General features: G+C 40.9%; 1 protein-coding gene across 7 annotated transcripts in view; it reads right to left on the minus strand.

Moving 5' to 3' along the window:
• ANKRD55 (ankyrin repeat domain 55) overlaps positions 1-23277 on the minus strand; it is a 266719-nt gene that overhangs the window by 127276 nt on the left and 116166 nt on the right. Inside the window, exon 1 of one of the 7 annotated variants that reach the window (XM_047840740.1) lies at positions 21138-21177. The exons of the other annotated variants lie outside the window; for them this stretch is intronic. The gene's annotated coding sequence lies outside the window, so the exon portion shown is untranslated. Of the gene's footprint in view, positions 1-21137; positions 21178-23277 lie in introns of those variants that run through there. 7 annotated transcript variants of the gene reach the window in all.

A 23277-nucleotide genomic window follows, 5' to 3' on the forward strand; every position in this document is an offset into this window, starting at 1 on the left:
GCATCTATTTTGAATGGACTTAAGCCAGTTTGGCCATCAGCAAATTATCTAATGTTCTTTTGATATATATTAATGCTATTATATCATCTAGTGACAAGAGGTAGGTATAGGGAAAAGTATATAATCCCTTATTGACAGCCACACTACCAGAGAGTACAGTATGTTAAAATGATAGCAAGTCTTGGATCAAATTTTGGCAGATATATTAATATTTATTCATAAGCATGAAAAACAAATACAGAGATATTTCAAGGGCAGAATGGGCCAGCCTTGTAATAGGGTCATGCTCTTCACGAAGTTAAAAGATAGTGGGGCTTGATATCTGACACTGAGCATGCCAGATTCTTACTCCTAACTGATATCCTCTCCCTTATGCTAAGTAACAAACCCACTGGGGTAGATTAAGACAAACTGTAGGAACTGCTAGGTATCAGTTCTGGATGGTATTGATTCCTGATTGGTGTTCTCAAATGTTTTAACTACCTCTGAAGGGCATAGTTCTCATTAGATACTTTGAATGTTAACCAACTGCTACTAAATTGCTAGACTGGAATTAACTTGCATTTTTACATCAATCTGTAGCCAAATACAGCATTGTTATTCTCCCCATCTCCCAAGCTAGACAGAGGCATGCTTGTCACGGCCAACTGCCTTGCCCATCAACAGATTCTGACAAGCTTCACTGATTAATCATCTCTCCAATTTGCCTTCTTCTCTTATGTGCAGAAGCACTGGCTTAGTTTCAGTCCTTACTGGGAACTCTCCTTGAATGACTGTAACAGCCGTCTTATTGCTCATTTTAACCGTTTTCTTTTCCTACGGTTCATCCTTTCCCACCCTAAAATCAAGTTTGACCCTGTCACTCCCCACCACAAAATTTTCTGAGGACCCCCATGGCCTATCTAGCAGACCTCAAGCCACTTATCCACATGGACCCCTGTGATCCAGTTTTTATAAACTTCTCATATTTTCCTATACATTTGACCTGACTTATCCTTCAGGCCATTGGTACATTCAGGTCCTCCCTGGTTTTGGTACCTGAAAAATTTTTTCCTTATTTTAAAGTCTCGTTTATGTCACCTCTTTTATGAAGGGGACAGGCCTTTTTGCTCCCATAGCCTTTTCTGATTGTATTCATTGACAACAACTGTTGTGTATACTGGGATTATCAGATACAAGACAGGATGCCCAGTTACATTTGAATTTCAGATAAATAATGAATAATTTTTATTATATGTAGGTTCAATACAATATTCCATAACAATTATTTGTTACTTACCAGAATTTCAAAGTCAATGGAGCATCCTCATGTTGGTTTGCAAAGTCTGGCAAGACTAGCTGTACTGTAATTCAACTGTGTAAAAGTCTATTCCTTACTTTGCCCTGTAAGCTTTTTGAAGGCACTTGTATCTAAGTGAGCAGCTAGACTCCAGGCCTGGCATCAAACTCCCATTCGATAAATGCTTCTTGAATAAATAAGAAGAATAAAGGTAAAAAAAAGAAACGTCATTGCTTGTCTTTTTCCACTTGGGAAAACTAAGAAAATAACAGCATTAACAACTATAACAAACCTTTGGGTGACTTAATTACTACAGGTCATAGTGCTTTCTGTACCTAGCAGTGTTTCAGAAGTCAAAACCTGTTCCAAAATGAGGCATGAGTAGGGACAGGATGGAGAGATACTTTATAGTGTGAAAGCCAAAAGATGTACCTAACATACACACAGAAGTAGTAGTAATGATGATGATGGTGATGATGATGATGATGATGATGATGAAACAGTATTAGTATATGGAACACACACCAGTACACTCTCAGGGCATTCCCATTGAATCCCCACAAACCCTATGAGGCAGGTGCTCACTGCAAGGGGCTGGACTCTTTTGATTCTCCAGTTTTGTGCCCTGTTAGCTCTGGTTCCAAACACTATTCTGCTTCCTTCCCAAAGACCCCCAGGGGAGCTGACACAGTAGGAGAAGTGTTCAAAGCCCCACCTTGTAAACGGAAAATAATGTGTGAAGTTGCCAGGTTTCTGTGAGGGATTTGGACTCAGTCCCATTTCTTCTTTGGGAAGCTTTCTTTGCCCATAAAGGATTCTCAGACTTCCACTTTTGTTTCAGTCTTGTGGTCATAAAACTGCCTTGACAAAAAGTTTGTTTTAAGGGCTTATGACTTGGGGACATAAAGAAATGTTTAAAGAAGGAAAGGGGATAACAGCATGTGAGATTCTGTATGGAATGGACCATACAGAGCCCCCCTCCACCTCCTTTGGTTGAGCCCATGGTGGGAGAACATTCAAAAAAGCCAACAAACTTGGGTAACAGCCCTTAAATAGACATTGTTTGAGTATGAATGGATCCAACTGGCTTTAAATGTTTTGTTCCTCACATAATTCCTATTTTAGGCAGATTGGTTACTATAGAGACTAGAGCCACCTTAATTATGGATGGTCAAGAGAGGACATGTTGACTAATGGTTAGAGCAGAGGTCTAAGGTCCAAGGTCCTAGTCTTAGCCCAACCACAGACTTACTGTGAGCCTGTCTAACTCACTCCCTGTGCTACAATCCTGCCTTAACTAAGCAGAAAGGAAAAATACCTTTGCTGGAGTCCTGTGGGGAGTCATAGCCTATATTTTGTTTTTAGGAGTGGGTGAGATAGAAGATTTGGGAATGAGGGAGAGAGAGAGATTCTAACATAAAGTAAATTTAAGAAAATATTGAACTTGGAAAGCTAACTTGGCAAATGGGAAGTGTCTACATATCACAGCATCATCTCTGGGGCTGGGATGTGGGCAACAGTGTCTTGGGTATTTAAAAAAAGCATGTGTGTGTGTGTGTGTGTGCACGCATGCATGTGCATGCCAACCCTCAAATTCTTAAAGCTAAGATATAAAAGCTACAATTTACAAATCTATATAAAGCATTTGTCCCTATCTTTTAGAAATGATTATTTTATTTTATAGGACCACTTTGCATGTATTTTCATTTTTTAAAACAACTTTTTATTATGAAGATTTGGGGACACAAAGCTGAGATGCCAATAGTGTAAAAGAACGTTCATATGTATATTACCCAGCCTCAACCATTATCCACATTCTGTCATTGTTGTTTTATCTCACTTCTCTCTCTCTCTCTCTCTCTCTCTCTCTCTCTCTCTCTCTCTCTCTTTTTCTTTTCTGAACTATGTGAGAGAAAATCCCAGAGAACATATCATCTCATTTGTAAAAGATGATAGGTTTACTTTCATTAACGGATAAAGGCTTTGTTTCCCTCATTACCACAGTATACCATTATCAACTCCTAGAGAATTAACAGTTCCTTAATATTATCTGTTACCTAATCCACGTTCAGTTTGCCAAGATTATTTTTAAAATATCCTTTTTAAAATTTGGTCTGTTCTAATTAAGATTCAGATATAGGCCAGACATTACATTTGTTTATGTTTCTTAAGTATGTTTTAATCTGTAACAATTCCCCTCTCCTCTCCCTGCTTATTCTATTTGGAAATATTTGAAACAAAGAAAAGTTGCAAACAAAAACAATGAGCACTTATTTACCTTCATGTTTTATACATTTGCTTAATTCTTTCTCTCTGTGTGTCTTAGCATCATCATTAATTTTTTTTTGCTGAACCATTAGAGAATTAGTTGCACACATTGTGACATTTTACCCTTAAATATTTCAATGCATTTCCCTTAAGAACAAAGGCATTCTCCTACAAAGTTACATTATAAATATCACATGGAGGAAATTTAACACCACACAATATTATCTATTATTCATTCTATATTCAGATTTCTCCACCTGTCCTAATACTGTACTAATACTGCCCTAGTAATATTGGAGCTTATTATTATTTTTTTAAATCTAGGAATGAGTACAGAATCAAGCACTGCATTTATTTGTCATGTCCCTTTGGTTCCTTTAATCTAGTGTACTCTTCAGCTGTCTTTCATGATGTTAACATTTTTAGGCATTTTGGCTAATTATTGGGAAAAATGATTCTTAGTTTGGTTTGCCTGATTGTTCCTATTTTCAATTCTTAAAAGAACTGATGAAACAACTCTACAACTAGCATACTTCATTCTAATTTAGAGCAAAATTTCCACATGTTGAGGCTGAGTTTTGTTCGTTCTCTTACTATTTTGCATTCCCTACTCACTATTTGACTTGGGAAATGTTTGTCCTCAGAGTAGCATTTAGGTCTTGTAATTTTTATGTCCTTAAGTGGATTAAGACTGGAATTTATTTTTAGGGGCTTCTGCGTGATCTGAAGGATGTATCTGAAGCATTTATTCTTTGTCTTCCTCTTGAGATTCTCTCTTTTTTCAATTCACAGAACAGAAATGTGTCCTAACTGCAGTGTGGAAAGGACAGGAGGTAGGCACCAGACGTTACTGTCTCTCCTTGAAACATAGCCTAGCCTCTCCCACCTGGAAACCTGGAGCTTTCCATACTTCCCACGATGTGAGGACAGAAGGCACATCGATTCTGCATGGACTTCCAGCCAGCAGTGCTGTCTATTTCTGCACGTGTTCTCTGGTGTCTGGTGTAAACCTTGCCCTAGCCAAGGAAACTGGCTTGTGCTGGTCCCTGGTAGTTACATATGGCTTGTGTGCATGAACCATGGAGGAGCTTGCTGTTATTTTCTGGCCAGATGTCCTAGAGCTGCTCAGCAGATAGTGAATTAGGAGTCCCTAAAACAGCATTAGTGATGGGCAGCATGGCACACCCTGCCTGGTAAGGTCTGCCATCTCCACATGGGCCTCTGTGTCCATGACAGCAGACTCTTTCCTTTCTTTACCATGGATGTGGATGCTGTTGGACCCCTCTGTCCCCATCACCAAGGAGACTGCTGGTGCTGGGTTGGAAGAGTGCAGATGGTGCCTCAAGCTCAGTACCTACTACAAGTCCCTTTGTTTCTTGTCCACAGAACTGTACCTCACCTTTCAGGCCATTTAGTGGAGTAATATGGGAAGGAGGAGGTTGGGATAGGAAAAAATGCCCTCTGGTAGCATCAAAGTTGAAGAGTTTTGAATTCTTAGGAGATCCCACCTTCCCATCCACTCTCGCTCAAGTATCATCCCATGCCAGACTTTGACAGACAGCTATGCAGGTAGGGCTTTGCTCCCCAGGAAAGAAAACTGGATACCTGCCATGGGGCCCAAAGGCAAATCTGTACTGTTTATGTTTTTCAGACTTTTATAGGGGAAATGGAAAAGAACAATAGGTGCAGGACAATAGCGACCTGCTACCCCTAGTGACCTGGCATGAAATATTCATCATTATAATGATTATAGCGGGTTATTCTAATAAGTTCTCCCAACACAATGTCAAGTAAAGACTGCAGTTCTCATAAAGAATGTGACAGCACTAAAGCTCAAAGAGGTGAAGGAGCTTGTCCACAGTGATTCAGATGGTCAGGGTGGGGTAGGAATGTGACCGAGTTTTCTTCAGTTTAGAAGGAGCTGCTTCAGGGGCACCTGGGTGGCTCAGTTGGTTGAGCATCTGACTCTGGATTTTGGCTCAGGTCATGATCCCAGGAGGGTGGGATCGAGCCCCACATCGGGCTCCACACTAAGCATGGAACCTGCTTATTAATATTCTCTCTTGCTCTCTCTCTCTCTGCTTCTGCCCCTCTCCCCAACTCATGCTCTCTCTCTAAAAACAAAGAATAAATTTAAAAAAATTTAAAAAACCCAACAATTTGGCAGTATTTAAAAAAAGAGGAAGGAGCTGCTTCTATCACTGCTCCCTATTACTTCCTCAAGGAGCTTTGCTCTGCTGACTTCAAGGTCATAACGAGTTTTCTATCATTTCTGTAGCTGATCTCTTTACTACCTCCAACCTAATTATATCAAGTAAGACTTTACAGCCAAAGGGCTTCTTCAGAGAACAGAGCACTCACTTGGTCTAGCACGGTTGATACAGATATAAAGAAATATATATCTTCATATTAAATGGGAGTGTGTGTGTGTACGTGTATGTGTATGTGTGTGTGTGTGTGTGTGTGTGTGTGTGTGTGTGTGTGTTGGAATCAATGTGTGCGTGTGTGTGTGTGTGTATAAATTCAGGAGAGTGCTTAACACATGGTGAGGGCTGAGTAATTGAGACAAACCTTTGCATGTAATGTGTGTGGGTATGGGTGTGTAATATAGGTACAAATCTTATATTAATGAATCTAGATGATAGAATCAGGGTAGAAAAGGTGAAACACAGTAAAAATTGTTCCTAGCACTAATGCTTTTCTCCAATAACTCATTTTTAGAGCCAGGTCTACTGAATAGCTTCAGCTATTGGTGATTTCCAGGTTATACCCACATAGAGTCAGAAGATGGAATTGAAAGGGAGGTAACATAAGAAAAGAGAAAGGTGATCCCAAGTATGCAAGAGGCAACTGGAAGAGAAAGGCCTGCCTCTGTTCCCAGCTTTGTGACTCTCAGCCCAGCAGATCTCCAGCTTTTGGCCTGTATGTGGGAGGAGGGAGCCTGAAGCTGAGCCAGAGGTCTGTCCAGAGTAAAGACTGCCCCTCTCAACTGCTAAGGGAAAGGGACTCTTAGAGTTTGGAGCTTTGGAGCCTGGGAAGTTAATTTAGATAGACTTTAGTATATGAAAGGTATCTCCAGGGCTATCTTCATTTATCTTAGGCCCGTGTCTTCCTGGACACTATATTCCTATGTGCTAATTTTTGCAGCCAAAGGATTAAAATGCCATGTCTTAGCTTTCTACAACATGTTTGGGCAGTGGTTTTATCCCACTGGGGCAATTTGAAATCTACAGCATAAATAACAGGATGGAGTCTCCATTTTCCATGCCTCTTCCAAAACAGTGTCCTATGTGAACAAAATATCAAATTGTTATGGCAAGAGACTCAGGACTCAGAAAGACTATTCAAATCCCATATTTTCCATTTACAATCTGACCTTGGCCAAATTTCACAGCCTTTCTGAGTCTCGACATCCTTATCTTGTAAAATGTGAAAAATAATGCCTCCTTCCCAGGCTCGTGAGGATGAAATTATATAATGTATGCCAAAGCCCAGGCTTGTTCCTAGCACAGGGTGAGAGTTGGTTTCCTTCCGCTCTCTCTACCCCCCTCATGCACATTCCTTCTTTTTTCCCTTTTGCTATAGCTCATATTAGCACTGTAAAAAAAAAAAAAGCATTATCTGCTTTTTATTTCTCCTGGAAAGGCTGTGCAAATTTAGCATCTCAGTTTGATGATGCTTAGGAGATAAACGCTCATGAGAACTGTACCAAGGAATAGGACAGCCTCTTCCTATCCAAATACTTGCAGCTCAGAAAAGGAGACACACAGCCAGACTCAGGTATATGCAGTCCAAGGAAGACCAAAGACACTAACAGAAGCCACATAAGTTCCTCATCAGGCAGAACCAAGCGGCCCTGAGTTAAAAGAGCAGGGCATGTTTCCTAGACATCTGTTTCTCTTGGAGTTCACAGTGCTGATCTTTGCCTTGAGGGTCTGAATGCCTAATTGCTGGAGGCAACTCAAAAGAAATTTAATCAATGGAGGCAGAAACAAATCAGTAGACAAGCTGGCCCAAATGAGACACCCTCCACCAGAATTCTTTAATTGCCTGAGTTGGATTTCCATCAGACAAGATACCCAATAAGAGAGTGGAAAGCTTTTTATATCTGGAGTGAATAGGGTTCCAATGTAGGAAAATTACTAGAAAACTAAGGAAGGCAAACAAAATGCTGAAAATTTTAATGCAGTCTGAGAGTGAATATTTTTGTTTCTGTTCCAAAATTCTGTGTTTTCTTCAATAAACCTGTAATAATTCTGAAACAGGAAAACAATAACAACGATTGGTGGAGCAGAGACAGAGGTTGAGAGGGTAAAGCTGTACATTTAATAATGTAGATCTGGAACTTCATAGTTCCATGTATGTAACTATGTATGTTACACATGTAACTGTGTTAAAGTAACACAGTTTCTTCTCCATGAGTGTTTGTATATATGGCCAATGTGTGTTTGTACATGTAGCACAGGTGTAAAGACTTTTTCAGCAAAGCAGAGCTCTTGAACAAGAGTATAAAAGCCACTCTGAGTGAGACCCTCACCTGAATGTATAAGTTGTGGTGAGAGAGTTCAGAGCTTTGGTATCAGAAAGCCCACAAGAATCCCAAATCTTCCAAAGACAAACCATGTGGATTTGGGCAAGATTCTTAGTCTCTCTCATTCTGATCTGTAAAATATGGAAAACAATCCTTACTTTATAGGATTGTTTTGAGATACAAATAAAATAATGTTTTTATTAGAACCTTTGCTTTATTCAAAGAATTAGACCCATTACTTCCGAACATCTTTCTCCATATCTCTCTCAACACCTCAAATCACTCTTCTAACATTCCCTTTTGGATCAATCAGTAAATATTGGCCAAGCACCCACCATACAGTCTTCCCCCCAGCCTTCCTGAACTCAAGGCAAACAAATCAGTGTTTCTTTCTAAAGTGAAGAAGTCATGGGAAGCTATCAGAAGATTGGTAATAGGGCTGTACCTGACTCAAACTGAGGCACAAGTGGAACTGGTCTTTGGCATTCTGCCGTCTCTCTTACAAGTATGAACTTGTTTCTTCCCAGGGAAGGTATTAATAGTCTACTCAATGCCATTTGCCCCACATTTCACTCCCTGGTTTTTCTAGTAGGTGGATTTGCCTTGTTATTGGGAAGGGTAGACCTCTCGCTTAACCTCAGAAGAGTGAGTCATGGTTACTCTAAACCTATGGTAACCCTACTCCCCTTTGCTAGTGATTGGTTTAGGGGAAGCCAAGTTAACAAGTTCCAACAATAAGATGCAAGGAGAGGTCTTCTTGAAGCTACTGCTAAGAATGTCACTTTCTTAGTAAAAGACACAGATGAGGCTTGTGAAGCTCCTTCCTTTTCCTTCAATTTTCAAAGTGGAAATGATATCTGAAATTGCAGCAGCCAGTTTGGGGCCATGAGGAAATAAGCACAAGAATAAAATGCCAATAACCAAAGATGGAGAGTCTGGGGGATAGAGGACAGAAAAAAACCTGGGTTCTCGATGATACGATAGAATCTTGAACTGGTAAACTTCGTATTAGGTGATATGAATAAATGTTTTTATTGCTTAAGTCACTCTTAATTGGGCTTTCTGCTACTTGCAATTGAAAACATTCATATTTGATATTCCTTCCTTTTGAACAGCATTCCTTTCGGAAGGGTCATACTGCAGCCTTCCTTATAGCCCAACTGCCATCTTTTTTTTCCAAATGGCTTCTAAGGGATCACTGCTAAGGTATTCCAGCAGATCATGGTATTAGTGGGACTTAAGGCATGATTTAATTAAAGGATATTTTCATTTTAACAAAAGATCCCTGAGATGAGAAAAATTTCCTGAGACAAAGGCATAAAACCACAGTGGTGGAATGACACGTTGTGGGATTAATACTTTGCAGAGGACTGGTGGTGTTGATTTCTACTTCTTCAAGCCCAGGGTGTAAGTGGCCACCTGGTCTACCTATGCTATTCTTAGAGGCTTGCAACTCAAAATGTGGTCTACCGACAGTACTGGTATCACTTGAAGACTTGGAAAAGTGCAAAATCTTATGCCCTGACTCAAACCTACTCTGTCAGAATCTTAATTTTAACAAAGATCTCCAAGTGATTCATACATACACTCAGGTGTGAAACTCATTACTCCAGAGGACAGAATTGCTAGAGTTATAAAAAGCTCAGTCTTCTCCTGTCAGATGAATAGTTAGCAAGGCACAATGTTACAAGGAAAATTTCTCATATTGTCTTTTTATCTGGCAGTACAGAATTGGGGTAGACCAGATTTATTGAGTAAATAAATATAATTCTTTTAAGGTCAACTGAAAATGAAGATCAGAACCATTCAGCACAACTCACTTTCAAGATTATATATATATATTTTTCAGTAATCTTTACACCCAACGTGAACCTCTAACTCATGATCAAGGGTCACATGCTCCACTGACTGAGCCAGCCAGATGCCCCAAGATTGTATCTTATTTCAAAAAGAAACATGAGTTACACAGAAATTGAGAGATATAACAGAGCTAGTGGTAAGGTCTAAGGAAGGGCACACTGGAGTTAGATACTTCCTCATGGTACAGCCTTCAGTTAGGTCACTTCATGTGGGGGTTCATCTGTTTCCTTGAAGACTCAGAATCTCATTATTGGCAGTGCCTGGTGATCAGGCTCTTAAAAGTTATCCACGCCAATAAAAATAAACACTATTTTGCAGGAGATTCAAAGATGTCAAAAAAATTAATTTACCTTAATATACAGTCATCATGACAAGAAAGCTCTCCTTGGCTTGGTCCAAAGAAAGTTCTCCCTGTAAGAAGCTTCCTGGGAACCCAAGTCATAATCAGAAGTTCTCTCACTGATTTATTAGAAGACATCCCTATCTCAGGGACCACAACATTGGAAAGTCCCTAAGATAAGTTCATTTCCCACCACCCCCTAAAAAACACTTACATGGAAGACAAAATTAAAATGAGAAGGATGCTTTGTGTGCATGGAATCAAGTTAAGATTTAGATAAATGCGTACTAACAGAACCAGGCCATGTGAGCAGCCTTGGGCAGGTCAGTATCCACTACCCACTAACGTCTCTTGGTAGCCCAATATCTGAGACAGGTGGACCAAAGTTTACTCGATGCTAAAATAATAAGGTTACTTACATTTCCTTGGTGTCTTAGTCTGTTCAGGCTATTGTAACAAAAATACCAGGGGTGTCTGGGTAGCTTGGTCAGTTAAGTGCCCAACACTTGATTTCAGTTCAGGTCATTATCTCACGGTTCAAGGGATCAAGTCCTGCAATAGATTATGTGTTGACAGTGCAGGGCCTGCTTGGGATTCTCTTTATCCCCCTCTCTCTTAACCTCCCCTGCTCACTCACTCTCTCTCTCAAATAAATAAATAAACTTAAAAAAAAAACCCATAAAATGAGTGGCTTATAAACAACAGAAGCTTGCTTCTCACAGTTCTGGAGGCTTGGAAGACCAAGATCAAGGTTTCTGGCAGACCTGGGTTCTTGTTCTTGGTTTAAAGACAGTGATTTTTTTCACTGTAACCTCATAAAGGGGAAGGGAATTAGGGGGATCTGTGGGGTCTTTTTAGAAGAGCACTAATCTCATTCATGAAGGCGCCACCCTCATGACTTAATCACCTTCCAAAGGCCCCACCTCCTAATAACATCAGATTGGGCATTAGGTTTCAACAAATAGGTGTGTTGGGTTTCAACATATGGAGTTGATAGTCAGACCAGGGCACCTAGGCCAAAAATAAGCTGCACCCTTGAGTGAGGGCACTGCTGAGTCTGCAGGTGGAAGCCAAGTGGTTCCAGCTGTGGCCTTGCTGGCTGCAAAGGCAGAGGCCAAGGCCTGTTGGGTTACAATGTGGGTGGCTTATGAAATTACTCAGTGCTTTCCTATCTTGTTCTCAAAAACTTTCTGGAAATATAACTATATTGGTTTGCTAAGGCTGCCATAACAAAGTATCATACATAGTGTGGCTTAAACAACAGACATTTATTTATTCATTTATTTTCTCACGATTCTGTAGGCTAGACCTCTGTGACCAAGGGGTACCTGGGTGGCTCAGTTAGTAAAGAGTCTGACTTTGGCTCAGGTCATGATCTCACGGTTTGTGTGTTTGAGTCCCACGTCAGGCTCTGTGCTGACAGCTTAGAGCCTGGACCTGCTTTGGATTCTGTGTCTCCCTCTCTCTCTCTGCCTCTCCCCTGATCTTGCTCTGTCTCTGTCTCTATAAAAAATAAATAAACATTAAAAGATTAAAAAAAATGGTTTCTTCTGAGGCCTCTGTCCTTGGCTTGCAGATGGCCATCTTCTCAATGTGTCCATACATCCTTATCCTTCCAGTCTATGTATTTGTGTGTTTCCTATCTCTTCTCCTCCTCTAAGGAAACCTACTATAGGGAATTGCGGCCACCCATATGACCTTACTTTACTTTACTCACATCTCCAAAGGTCCTATCTCCAAATACAGTGACAGTCCAAGGTATTGGATACTAGGGCTTCTACATATAAATTTGGGAGTTAGGGACATAATTCAGCCCACAACAGTCACCAATAGCACTAAGACAAATCTGTGCCTGGCTGAGGGCTATAGGGAAGAAAAAGAAAAAAGGATGTAGTTCACAAGATTTAAAAACACAAATAGCACACAGGATTTTAGAATAGATAGGCCTTTAGGAAGTTAAAATACTGTCATTTGACAAATTAAGAAACTGAGGCCCAAAGGTGTGATATGACATCCCCAGACCTATACAGTTGTGAGACAAAATAATAAACTGAGGGTGAGGCGTATGGTCAGAACTTTGTCAGAAATAAATGATTTTGTGTACATATTCTTACATATAAAATCAGAATAAAATCTGCCTTATGGCCAGAAAATATACTTATGAAAGAAGACCTATTTATGGTCCTGCAAACTGGTCATTTGCTTCTGGTGACTTCTTTCCTTGAATCCTGGAGCTCCCATCTGGTATATTCCCAGCCTACATTTTTGGCACTGATGTGGCTATCTGCTGAGATCTCTCTGCTCCAGGGCCAGTAGCAATTTCCTGATCTTGGATTCTGGGTCCTAGCATGACAGCCACAACTGCCTCTGAGTACTTAGAAGCTGGTGACAAAATCACAGAATGCTGAATCCAGCTGCCTCAACTATTCTGACGCATCACCACAACCTGCTTCCTGGCAGTATCAGCAGCAGAGAGATAGCTTCTGTCTCACCCTTGTTGTTCAGATTTTGTCCACATGCATCCAGTTGGTGAAAACTAGTTTGCATCTAGAAGCCTAGATGCAAGAGTCTGGGAAATACAGTTTTTAGTTTTCCAGCCTCTCCAGTATAGGAAGGCACATAGAAAGAGGTGGAATCCATGCAGAGTGCCAATCAGGCATATCCAGCACAGTTATGCCTATGATTTTAACCAGTAGAGTGAACTAATTGAAAACTACTGGGAACACTGAACAGAGCATACTGTCAGGTTTCTTTAGTATGGAGCTGAACTCAGGTCCATGGGACACTATTTTTGAAAAAGGGTAAGGGGATCCATTTTTCCAACACATGTGACTTTTGCAACAAGAATCAGCATGCAATACATACCAACAAATAAACCAAGGGTGACTATTTTCAAGACTTGCCTGGGCACAAAAAATATTTATGTCAGACACTGACACCCTTCCCCCTTCCCATCCATTTTCTTTTCCCCTTCTTTTTAATAATAAAAACACCTATCATTAAACATAAATACATAAACATAGACACATGGCCATCCAGCTAGTGAAGGAATTGGCAGATGATGGCCTGTGGGCCAAACCAGACACTGACTCATTTTGTAAATACAGTTTTATTCGAACATAGCCACTCACTTATTTGCAAACTGTCTATGGCTGCTTTTACACTACACAAGCAGCAACAGGTAATTGTGACAGAAATCATTCAGGCTTCAAAGCTGAAAATATTTCCTACCTGGCTTTTTACAGAAAAAGCTTCCTGACTCCTGAGCTGAAGATGGTATTCTACAGTCTCCCCTGCAGCTACACAAGGTCACATGACTATCTGTGGTCCAAGGAAATGGGGGTGCAAATGACACATACCACTGATATGCTTGTCTTTAAAATATTAGCTGTGTATTCTTCCAATACTCTTCCCTCTTCCTGTCAGCTTAGTAAATTTTTTTTTTCTGTGAAGGGCCAGATAGTAAATATTTTAGACTGCAGGCCATAGAGTCTCTGTTGCAACTACTCAGCTCTGCGCTTGGGGCACGAAAGCAGCTGTAGATAACACGTAAAGAAATAAGCGTGGCTGTATTCCAATAAGACTTTGTTTACTAAAGTAGTTGGTAGGACAGATTTGACCTGTGGGCTATAGGTTGCTGATCTCTGCCTTAAGAGATAGCTAAGTGACACAGAAAAGGAACTTGAGTTTCTGAATGATCATATGGGGAAAAACCACAACCTGGACTTTTATCTCAAGCCTTGTTTTTGAGTAAAGCAAATGGTTTGATTTATTTAAGCCACTGTATTTTTGAGTCCCTTTGTTATGCAGTTTAGCTTTATATTGTGCTTCTTGGACTTGTGAATGACACACAAACTAGGGAGATACTTTCCAATATTTGCTGAACATATTGCTCCTAACATTTACAATTCAGTGTTACCTGAGCACCTACTGTGAGCTAGTCTGTATAAAGCATAGCAGGAGGTGAAATGATGAGAAAGACACATTCCCTCCTCTCGCAAAATACAATCCTTGTGTTATGATTTACTGGTGGGTTGTAATCAGTTGTGTAGTCATCACTAGCAATTGATAACTTCAGAATTAAACTTTCAAAGTTTGTGAATGATGTATTGTGCCAGGGGTCCCCAAGATCACCCTAAGGCTTTGTGATCTGCTAGAACACACAAAACTCAGAAAGTGTTATGCTCACAGCTAGGGTTTATTAAAGTGAGAGGACAAAGATTAAAATCAGCAAAGGGAAGGGTACATGGGTGAAAGTCCGGGAGAAACCAGGTACAAGCTGCCAGATGTCTGATCTCAGGGGGCGTCAATGGAGAAGAGCTTCACTTTCCAGCACTGACATGTGAGAACATATGCCAAGTACTACAGCCAGGGAAGCTCCCTGAGCCTTGGTGTCTAGGTATGAATGGTGTTTGAAGTAGGGTCACCAGTAACAAGGCTATTGTGAGACAAAATTGAAAGCCTAAACTGTGGTTGTGGATGTAGAAAGAAGAGATCTAGCAGAAACAATTCAGATGAAGAATCTATAAGGATGAACTCTAAAATTTTTGTAAATAGTGACATGCCACAGAGAAAGGAATGGAAAAGAGGTTAGAAGTCATACACATTCCATGAATTAGAAACAAGGTGGCTGGGATGATTGTGGGGCTACTATAGAAAATAGAGAAAATGGAAAATGGGCCCTGAAGTTTATTTGAACAGGAGCTGGGCACAAGACAGAATCCATTAGATTTGGAAATGGTGAGTGAAAGACCAATAAAAAATCCAAATGATGTCTATCAGGACATTTAAGAAAAGTGATTATAGCTTGAGAGAAGTCTGTGGGCTTGAGAGCTCCTGGCATCAAGGTCCTGTGGCAATAAATGACATCAGGGAAGGGAATGCAAAGGAAGAAGAGAGGCTGACTTGAGAAAGAAGTCTGAAGATGCCAATAGTTAAGTGACAGGCAAGGAAGAAGCATGTGAAAAAGCTAGAGAAGAGAAGCGGAGATGGATCAGTTTGGAAACCAAGGCAGCAAAGCGAATCCAGCAGTCTGGCATGCTGTTGGGAAGTCAAGCAGGGTACCCAGGGGAAAGATTGCTGAGCCTGGTTGGCATCAAAGAAAGGCAGTGCTTCCTGACGTTGAGAGGCACAATGGCCCAATTTCAGAGATTAGGGAGTAAGTAAGTCCTGGGAGAGTAGAGAAGAGAATCTCTCTCCCCCATGCCTCAGGGAGAAGCAGGAACTCCTGTGTATGGAGTTGATTGGAAGGGAGGGGCATGGATAGGACACAGGGGTAGGCAATCAAAAGCAAAATACTGACTGACTGGGCACCCCAAAGCTTTGCAGCAAGCTTAGAAAAGCAAGTGCTCTAAAGGCCACAGATGATGACAAACTGTTCTTTGTCATGAAGCTAGAGGAGCTATGTTGATAAGGCCCCTTTAAATGCTGGTGATACTGTGAATGTCCCTCAGAGACCACAGGGAAAATGGTCCCACAGTCAATTATCATTGCGGCACTCTGTACTAGTCAGGGAATTTGGCGGGTACTTGGGTGTTGTGTTCCAGCTCAGGATCTCTATTCTTCAGATTAAAGTCATTACAACTCTGTTTATTTTAGAAAAGATTAATAGTTCCCCCTCCTCATATCTCAAGAACAGACTTTTGTCTGTCTGGAGTGAGTCATTAAATATATCAGTTCAACTGCTCTGGCTGCAAGATTACAGATATAAAATCATCTGATTTTGACAAAAAACAGCTGAAGCTTTTTGTATTATTTTGAGTCTACAATCACTTGTGGATAGAGACAGATAGGAAATGTTCCATGATAGTAAGAGTGATACGAGCCTTCTATCCTATCAGTAATCTTCCCAAGACCCTCTAACTTGTCACCTTCACCAAGATGTCTCTCAGTTAATTCATGTCACATCAATTTAACTCAACTCTCCCAACTCTCCCAACTCTCACAGGCTACTCCCATGAATAATGTGGAATATAAAAGATGAACAAGAAGGAATAGTTATGCTCAGGAATTTTGTAGTCTATATGGTGAATTAAACAAAAACCACCTAGAACTAAGACTGGTTGTGGTAACTGTTGTGGTAGAGGTGTTTGAAGAAAGGGAGCTTCGAAAGGCAAGCTTGGACCTCAGGCAAGACTTTCTGGAGGAGATAGCACTGGAGCTGATTTTGAAGGGCCTTGGGGTGTGTGTGTGTGTGTGTGTGTGTGTGCGCGCGCGCGCGCGCGCGTGTGTGTTGTGCACAGGTGTACAGGGTTAACTAGGAGGAAAGTGAAACATTCCAGGAAAAGATTCTTTTTAAATTTTTTTCACATTTATTTATTTTTGAGAGAGACAGAGCATGAGCAGGGGAGGGGCAGAGAGAGAGGTAGACACAGAATCTGAAGCAGGCTCCAGGCTCTGAGCTGTCAGTGCAGAGCCTGATGCGGGGCTTAAACCCACAGACCGCAAGATCATGACCTGAGCCAAAATCAGACTGAGCTAACTGACTGAGCCACCCAGGCTCCCCTCCAGGAAAAGATATTTTAAAACACGTGGAGATACAGAATTGCAGTGCATGGGTAATATGTGGGAAAATCAGATTTGGAGGGGATTTTAGGCCCAGATGTTCACAAACTTTGATGTATGTTAAATCCACCTGGGCAGCCTGTGAAAAATTCAATAGCCTAAGCCTCACCCTTGGATTTTACGAGCTAGGCTCCCAGGACTTGGAGGTGTTCATGATTAACCAGGGTCACACAGCAGTTGGACCAGCTGGAGAACCTGTTTTCAGGGAAGAACAAGTTTTGGGTTTTTTTGTTTTTTTTTTTTTAAAGGGACCTGAGGTGTAAGATTTGTTAAGGGAGTTACAAGAGAAAAGACTAGAAAAGTAGGTTGAACTCAAGATTATGGATAGATTGGATGAAAGTCTAAGGAAATTAAAAGATTCCTATCAGCATACAAAGCCATTGAAAGCTTCAGAGGGAGAAGTGACGTGGTCAAAGTAATCAGACATGACCTAAGAACAAAAACTTATGGTTCAACCTATTGACTGAAAGTGGAATTACAACTGGCTGCCAGGTTCTGAATCTTCCCAGCCAGCTAGGTCCTCTCACCCTCATCTGAAGCACATTCCTTTTAAGCTCATAAAAGCAGGGTTTTGTTTTCTGCTTACACAAATGATAAAACATCCATGAGGAGCTATCACTTCATCAAGCATCTTCCAAAGCAGCTCATTAAACCCCAGGATGCAGAGTCAGTGGGAGGAATGCAAATATTCATCTAGCTCCTGACCCAAGGACAATACACACCAATCCCCCACCTCCACCCCGCTCTTCCAGTCTGCCCCATGGTACAGGCAGCAGCCCCAAGTCTACAAATGAGCATACAGGGAGAGTGTGGAGGGGTCACCACAGTGCTTCCCCATGGCCAGAACAGCACATCTGGAGTCTTCTCTACAGATACTGGGCCTCTCAACAGCTTCATGAGCAGATGGAGAGCCAGATACTCAGAACCATGTTCTTCTTGGAGGGCTGGCGGCTGGGGTCCTAGGTCCTATCAAGGGATGCCATGCATACTGCAAGCTGAGGGGGAAGGACAGCAAACATTTGAAACCTTCACTGCCTTTAGCTCAACAGTTATTTATACCAGTTAACACTGGCCTTGGGAGGACAACTTCTGTGGCCTGGGCAGATGCCCAAGGCCCTTATCACCTGCTTTTGTGTACCTTCACTATTTGCAAAATTCCCCCGCTGTTATCTCAACATTTGTTCTCCTGTTTGTCTTCTGGAGGATAAAATATAGTTTCCACTGAAAGATTAAACAAAGACATCCTAAATGGAAACACTCATAGGGGACTTAAGATTGTAATTAAAATGTTGGCAGAATACCACATGCCAGAGAAACTATCACCTTGCAACAAATATTGGGGTAAAATAACCCAGAATGAGGAAAATCTTTTTAAAGAACTAACTACATCATGTATATATAAATCCATCAGCATTTTGTATGAAAGGCAGAAGGTCAGAAGTAACATACCTTTCGCTTATACTGTGCTCAGAAACAAGTGTTTCCCCCTAGGGATTCCATTGTTTTGTGTTATGCAGAATCTCCCTAGGCTGGAGGAAAGCCAGTGTTCCTAAATGTCAGCAGCACACCTCAGTTGTGGTTCAAGCTAAAAATGTCCTGAGAACCACTGCTGCAAATTTCAGGTGCATTGCAAAAATAATTTCCTTGGGTCCATATAAACATTCAAAATATTAGTAACATCTTCACTTTTCAGATGATGAACTGAGACTCCAAATGGATTGCTGGTTTTTCACGTGGCTAGTGAGGGGTGCTGCTGGCTCTAAACCCCAGTGGACTGACTCTAAATTCAGGTCCTTTTCTAAAATATCGTGCTGCCTTTTAATGAAGGTAGAGACTCAGACTTGATTTCAATCAACTATTATATTAAATGCATGCTACTGAATTGCTGTTGTTGTTATTCATATTTCTAACTGTCTTCTCAGGAGCATGGATCTTGTTACATAGAGGACACTTGGTTCCATGAGGTCACTGAGAGAAGGGTATAGGTAGGAATTAAGGGAAATGGGTTCGTTTGCTTAACAGAGGGAAAGGATCATGGATCTCTCAGGGACAATAAAGAAGGTTGGGGAACAGGAGAGAGAGGCATTGGGAACTTGCGAGGCTTGAGTTATGTGACATGACACATTCATGTACTCGGACCCACAAGTCCCAAGCCTTGAGTACAATGTATTATTCACAAAATGCTTACAGAGTGATTATATATATATATATATATATATATATATATATATATATATAATGTCAATTACACCTGGGTTGACAGAGACTGATTCAGAGACAGCATACATGGTCCCAGAAGTCAGAGGTAGAAAAGTCCATGAGAGTGTAAGCTCCTCTCTGAATCAGCAGAACTCAAGGGCAAGGTTTGGGCTTTTCACAGATGTGGAACTAGAGCATTTACCCGGGCAACTGACACCATGGGGGCACCAGTTGACATCTGAAGCATAGGTACCTCGAGTGAGGGCAGAAACATTGCTGGGTTCTAGAATAGTTTTCAGGTATTGCAGGGAGGAGAATCAATTTGTGTCAGAGATAACCCAGCTTGAAGCTCTCTCAAAGGTAATCTAAAGATTTGTCCCCTTATTTAAGATCCGCATAATATTTGAAGTAACTGATCATAATAGGATCATAACAGCAATTCTCTGAATAGAATTAAAAATGGTGAGTTTGGGATGTGATGGAGACTCAGAAATAAATGGCTTCAAGCCATATTCAGCTAGTGGCCCCAGAACTGTCACTTCTAGAAGCAGGGAGAAGCCAACCATTTCAGGTTGTTATCTGTAATAAAGACAAGGTGGTTATATAACTCCAGATTTCACTAAAATAATAAAACCACAGAAAGTGACTAAATCCATATATGGAATGAGGACCAAAGTTAAGCATAATTATCCAGTTAGGATTATTATACCTTAGGATTCTCGTATAAACATCCAGTTTGTTCTCAATAAAAATGTGGTGAAACCTGGCTTGTATTCCTTTGGACATACCAGTCTGTTCTTGTTGCATGCTGATCTGCTCTGGCTCGCTGCTTTCTTGTATTCAAGACCTTATTACTGCTTAGAAAAGGTTCTTTATCTTTGCATGTTCAGTAATCTTTATGTGAGAAGCAGGAGAGGGTGGCCCCTGGTTGCCTGCCCAGTGCTGCAGCCAGGAGTCTCAGTGAGCTTTGCACCTGAGTGCTGCCCCCCAGGGGATCTCTGCTGTATAGCTCTGCAGCCATTGGGAGCGTGCTCATCCACTCCAGGCCAATAGGCACCACCTCAAGGCCCCCAGTGGTCCAAAAAGTTCAGAGAGTGGAATAAAAGAAAATCCATTACTAGTGCCAAATTTCGTTACCTTTTTCTACCCTGAGGTTTCCAGAGGGGGTCTCTCAAATCCTCTCAAACCCTTGTGGTCCCAATCATCTTGTCTAACCTCTTCCACCAAGGCAAGCTTTGGCCTGACATATTCCAGACACAATTAGTCAGTGTTTGACTCTCATTCAAATAATAATAAAAAAAATCAGATGTGCATTGTGTTCTTTGAAGATGAACTTGATAGGCATGAAATCTCAAAAGAAATCCTTCAGGCATGAAGCCTAGGGTCCTCAGTGGGTCTCTCCCTGATTCCTGGGCAGTGCTTGCCTATCACAGCCAGCACAGAATGAGGGAACACTCTACCCAGCTTCCACCCTTTCCTCGGTGGCTCTGGATTTGCAACCTGTTCAGGATCCAGTGGCTTATAAGGAAATACACAGAAAAGGAGCACAATTATTGCTCAAAAAGGAAATTCTCAGGTTCCCAGAATTTAAAGGGGTTCAGAAAATATCCCAGAAATCACAGTAACATGGTGTTTAGAGACAAGTGTTTAGAGACAAGGCCCCCCCCACAGTTATAACAATTGAGAACAGGGTATTTACAGAATGCTATCAGAGTCCCAAAATACCAAGAAAAAAAATACAACCTTAACCTAACATCTTTATCTAAATAAACCCTCGATGTCCATAAGTGAGTCCTTTCTGGACTCTGAAGCATGGATTTGAAATATGCATGGCACAGCAATCCACCCAAGCCAAACTGGCCTTTTGGCAAATATGAAGTTTTTCTGGTAAATGTTAATAGCCTCCAACCATTAGAAGTGAGAATGGGGGCGCTTATGTGTTCCTTTCCCCACAGCCTTACTACCAGGAGTTGTATTATAATGAAAACAACTTTTAGACAATATTCTGACAACACCTAGACATTAGGTTTAAAAATAGTCTTAAACCTTCTCTGTAGCTGAGAAGTCCCACCCTTTACCCTTGGGCCCTCTCTTACCTGGATCTGCTGTTCAGTATTTCCAATAAAAAGGCTTAACTGAATTTGAGGCAAACATATTCTGATGGCAGGTGTGGCCAGCTTGGTGCTGTGTCAGGCACAGGGCACTCTGTGGCAGAGCAGAAGAATTGAGGGCCAATTAAGAGGTCTAGATCTCAAGTCTGAACCATTTGTAGTCAGCAAGCTGGGCTTGCTACGTGCTGCTACTTCATCCACAGAAGGGTGGTGGTTCCTTCCTGACACTACTAGCCAACCACCTATTTTGAATACTACTCATTTCACCAATTAAAAAACCGATTTTAAACATCCCTAATGCTAATTGGTAAGCCTTCTCGGGCAGGTTTGGTTAATTGTATTTACAATGCCAAGTAACCATCTTGGAAGATGTTGATTCTGGCTAGGGTACTTCATATGCTGGTTAACCACTTCTACAGGGTAGGTCCCCAAGATATGGTATTTTAAAGGCTAGCTAACTGCAGTTAAGTTAGAGTTAACTGGTAAATACAATATGACACAATGCTCATATTGAAATACTAAACATCTTTTTAATGTTTATTTTTTATTTTTGAGAGAGAGAGAGCAGGGGAGGGAGAGAGAGGGAGACACAGAGTCTGAAGCTGGCTCCAGGCTCCACACTGTCAACACAGAGCTTGACGTGGGGCTCAAACCCCCAACTGTAAGATCATGACCAGAGCCAAAGTCAGACGTTTAACTGAGCCACCGAGGCACCCCCATATTGAAATATTTTAAAGTAAAATGCCACACAGACAACATAACACATGAGAACAGTAAAAAGGCAAGGGAAGGTAAATGAGAGTTGGAAGCAAGGGAAGCAGTCTTGACTAACTGACTTTCTCCTTTGTTTATGAGAGCATGAATCCTACTTCAATAGGGTGCTGAGTTCCATGGAAGGACAGGCTCTCTTTGCTGGAGATTGGTTTATTTTATATGAAATATATCTTAATTGGCCTCTTCCTAGAACTTTTTTATTTTAAAGATTAGAATTTCACTGGCCCAGAAGTATCCAGAATAAATCAGACAACTGTACTCAGAGATTTAGAAAGAGAATTTGAGGGATGCCTGGGTGGCACCAGTTGAGCATTCTGACTTCAGCTCAGGTCATGATCTCAGGGTCTGTGAGTTTCAGCCCCACATCAGGCTTGCTGCTGTCAGCACAGAGCCCCATTTGGATCCTTGGTACTGCCCCCTCTCCCCACTCCGTCTCTGCTCCTCCCTCGCTGATGCTATCTTAAAAATAAATATTAAAAGAAAAAAAAAGAAAGAAAGAGAATTCGAGGCAAGGGTCACAGAATGAGTCTGTTTCAACCAATTCTGTATCTCCACTCTCCTCTGGTGCTTCTGAAAAGCAATCTAAAAAATTCTAGTAGAGAAACATCTAAAGGTGAAGAAGCATATTTCAAGTGTGTTATCAAAATTCCACTGATTAACAGGAAAATGTTATTGGTTGGTCCGGGCTGAAGGGTAAAACTTTATCAGTATTTTAAGACATTCACCCAAGTTGTAAACAATTGTTCTTGCTGCCTCAAATCCTTTGTACAGTGCCTCAAATCCCTTATAGAACGTGGAGTATAAATAAAAAACATACATAGGCACATGTGTGCACACACACACTCTTCTAAATATCTCTTATACAGTCAACATCACTGATACTTTATTTTAATACAAGGTTTAAAACGAAAATCAGGCAATGAAAGTCTTAAAATAATTTCAAATTAAACCTTGTTAGTTTTGAAATTATGTATTCACCAAACACCAAGTGACCTAAACTTTTGAGATTAAATCTCTTTTATAGAATACAATTCAATGAGTTTTTCCCATTTTGACTCCTTTTTGGAAGAAGATAGGGTGGAAATACATACAATAAAAACAACAAAATCACATAATTATAATAGCAAACAAATCAATGCCTCAGTCTTATGAAATAGCTCAGCCAACCTACAAGACTTCATTTTGCTCAGCTTTCCTTCAGCAGCTTTGATCTCCTAGATGTTGTATGGCCTCTGAAAAATCGCAGAAATAAATCAAAACGCAATTCAAAAGGTACCAAGGGCAAGAACAGTGATCGTATTTTTGGTTTCACTGAGCTAAGACATTAGTAGGTTTTGGCATTAATCTACCC

Source organism: Prionailurus viverrinus, chromosome A1 (genome assembly GCF_022837055.1).
Source record: "Prionailurus viverrinus isolate Anna chromosome A1, UM_Priviv_1.0, whole genome shotgun sequence".
NCBI lineage: Eukaryota > Metazoa > Chordata > Mammalia > Carnivora > Felidae > Prionailurus > Prionailurus viverrinus.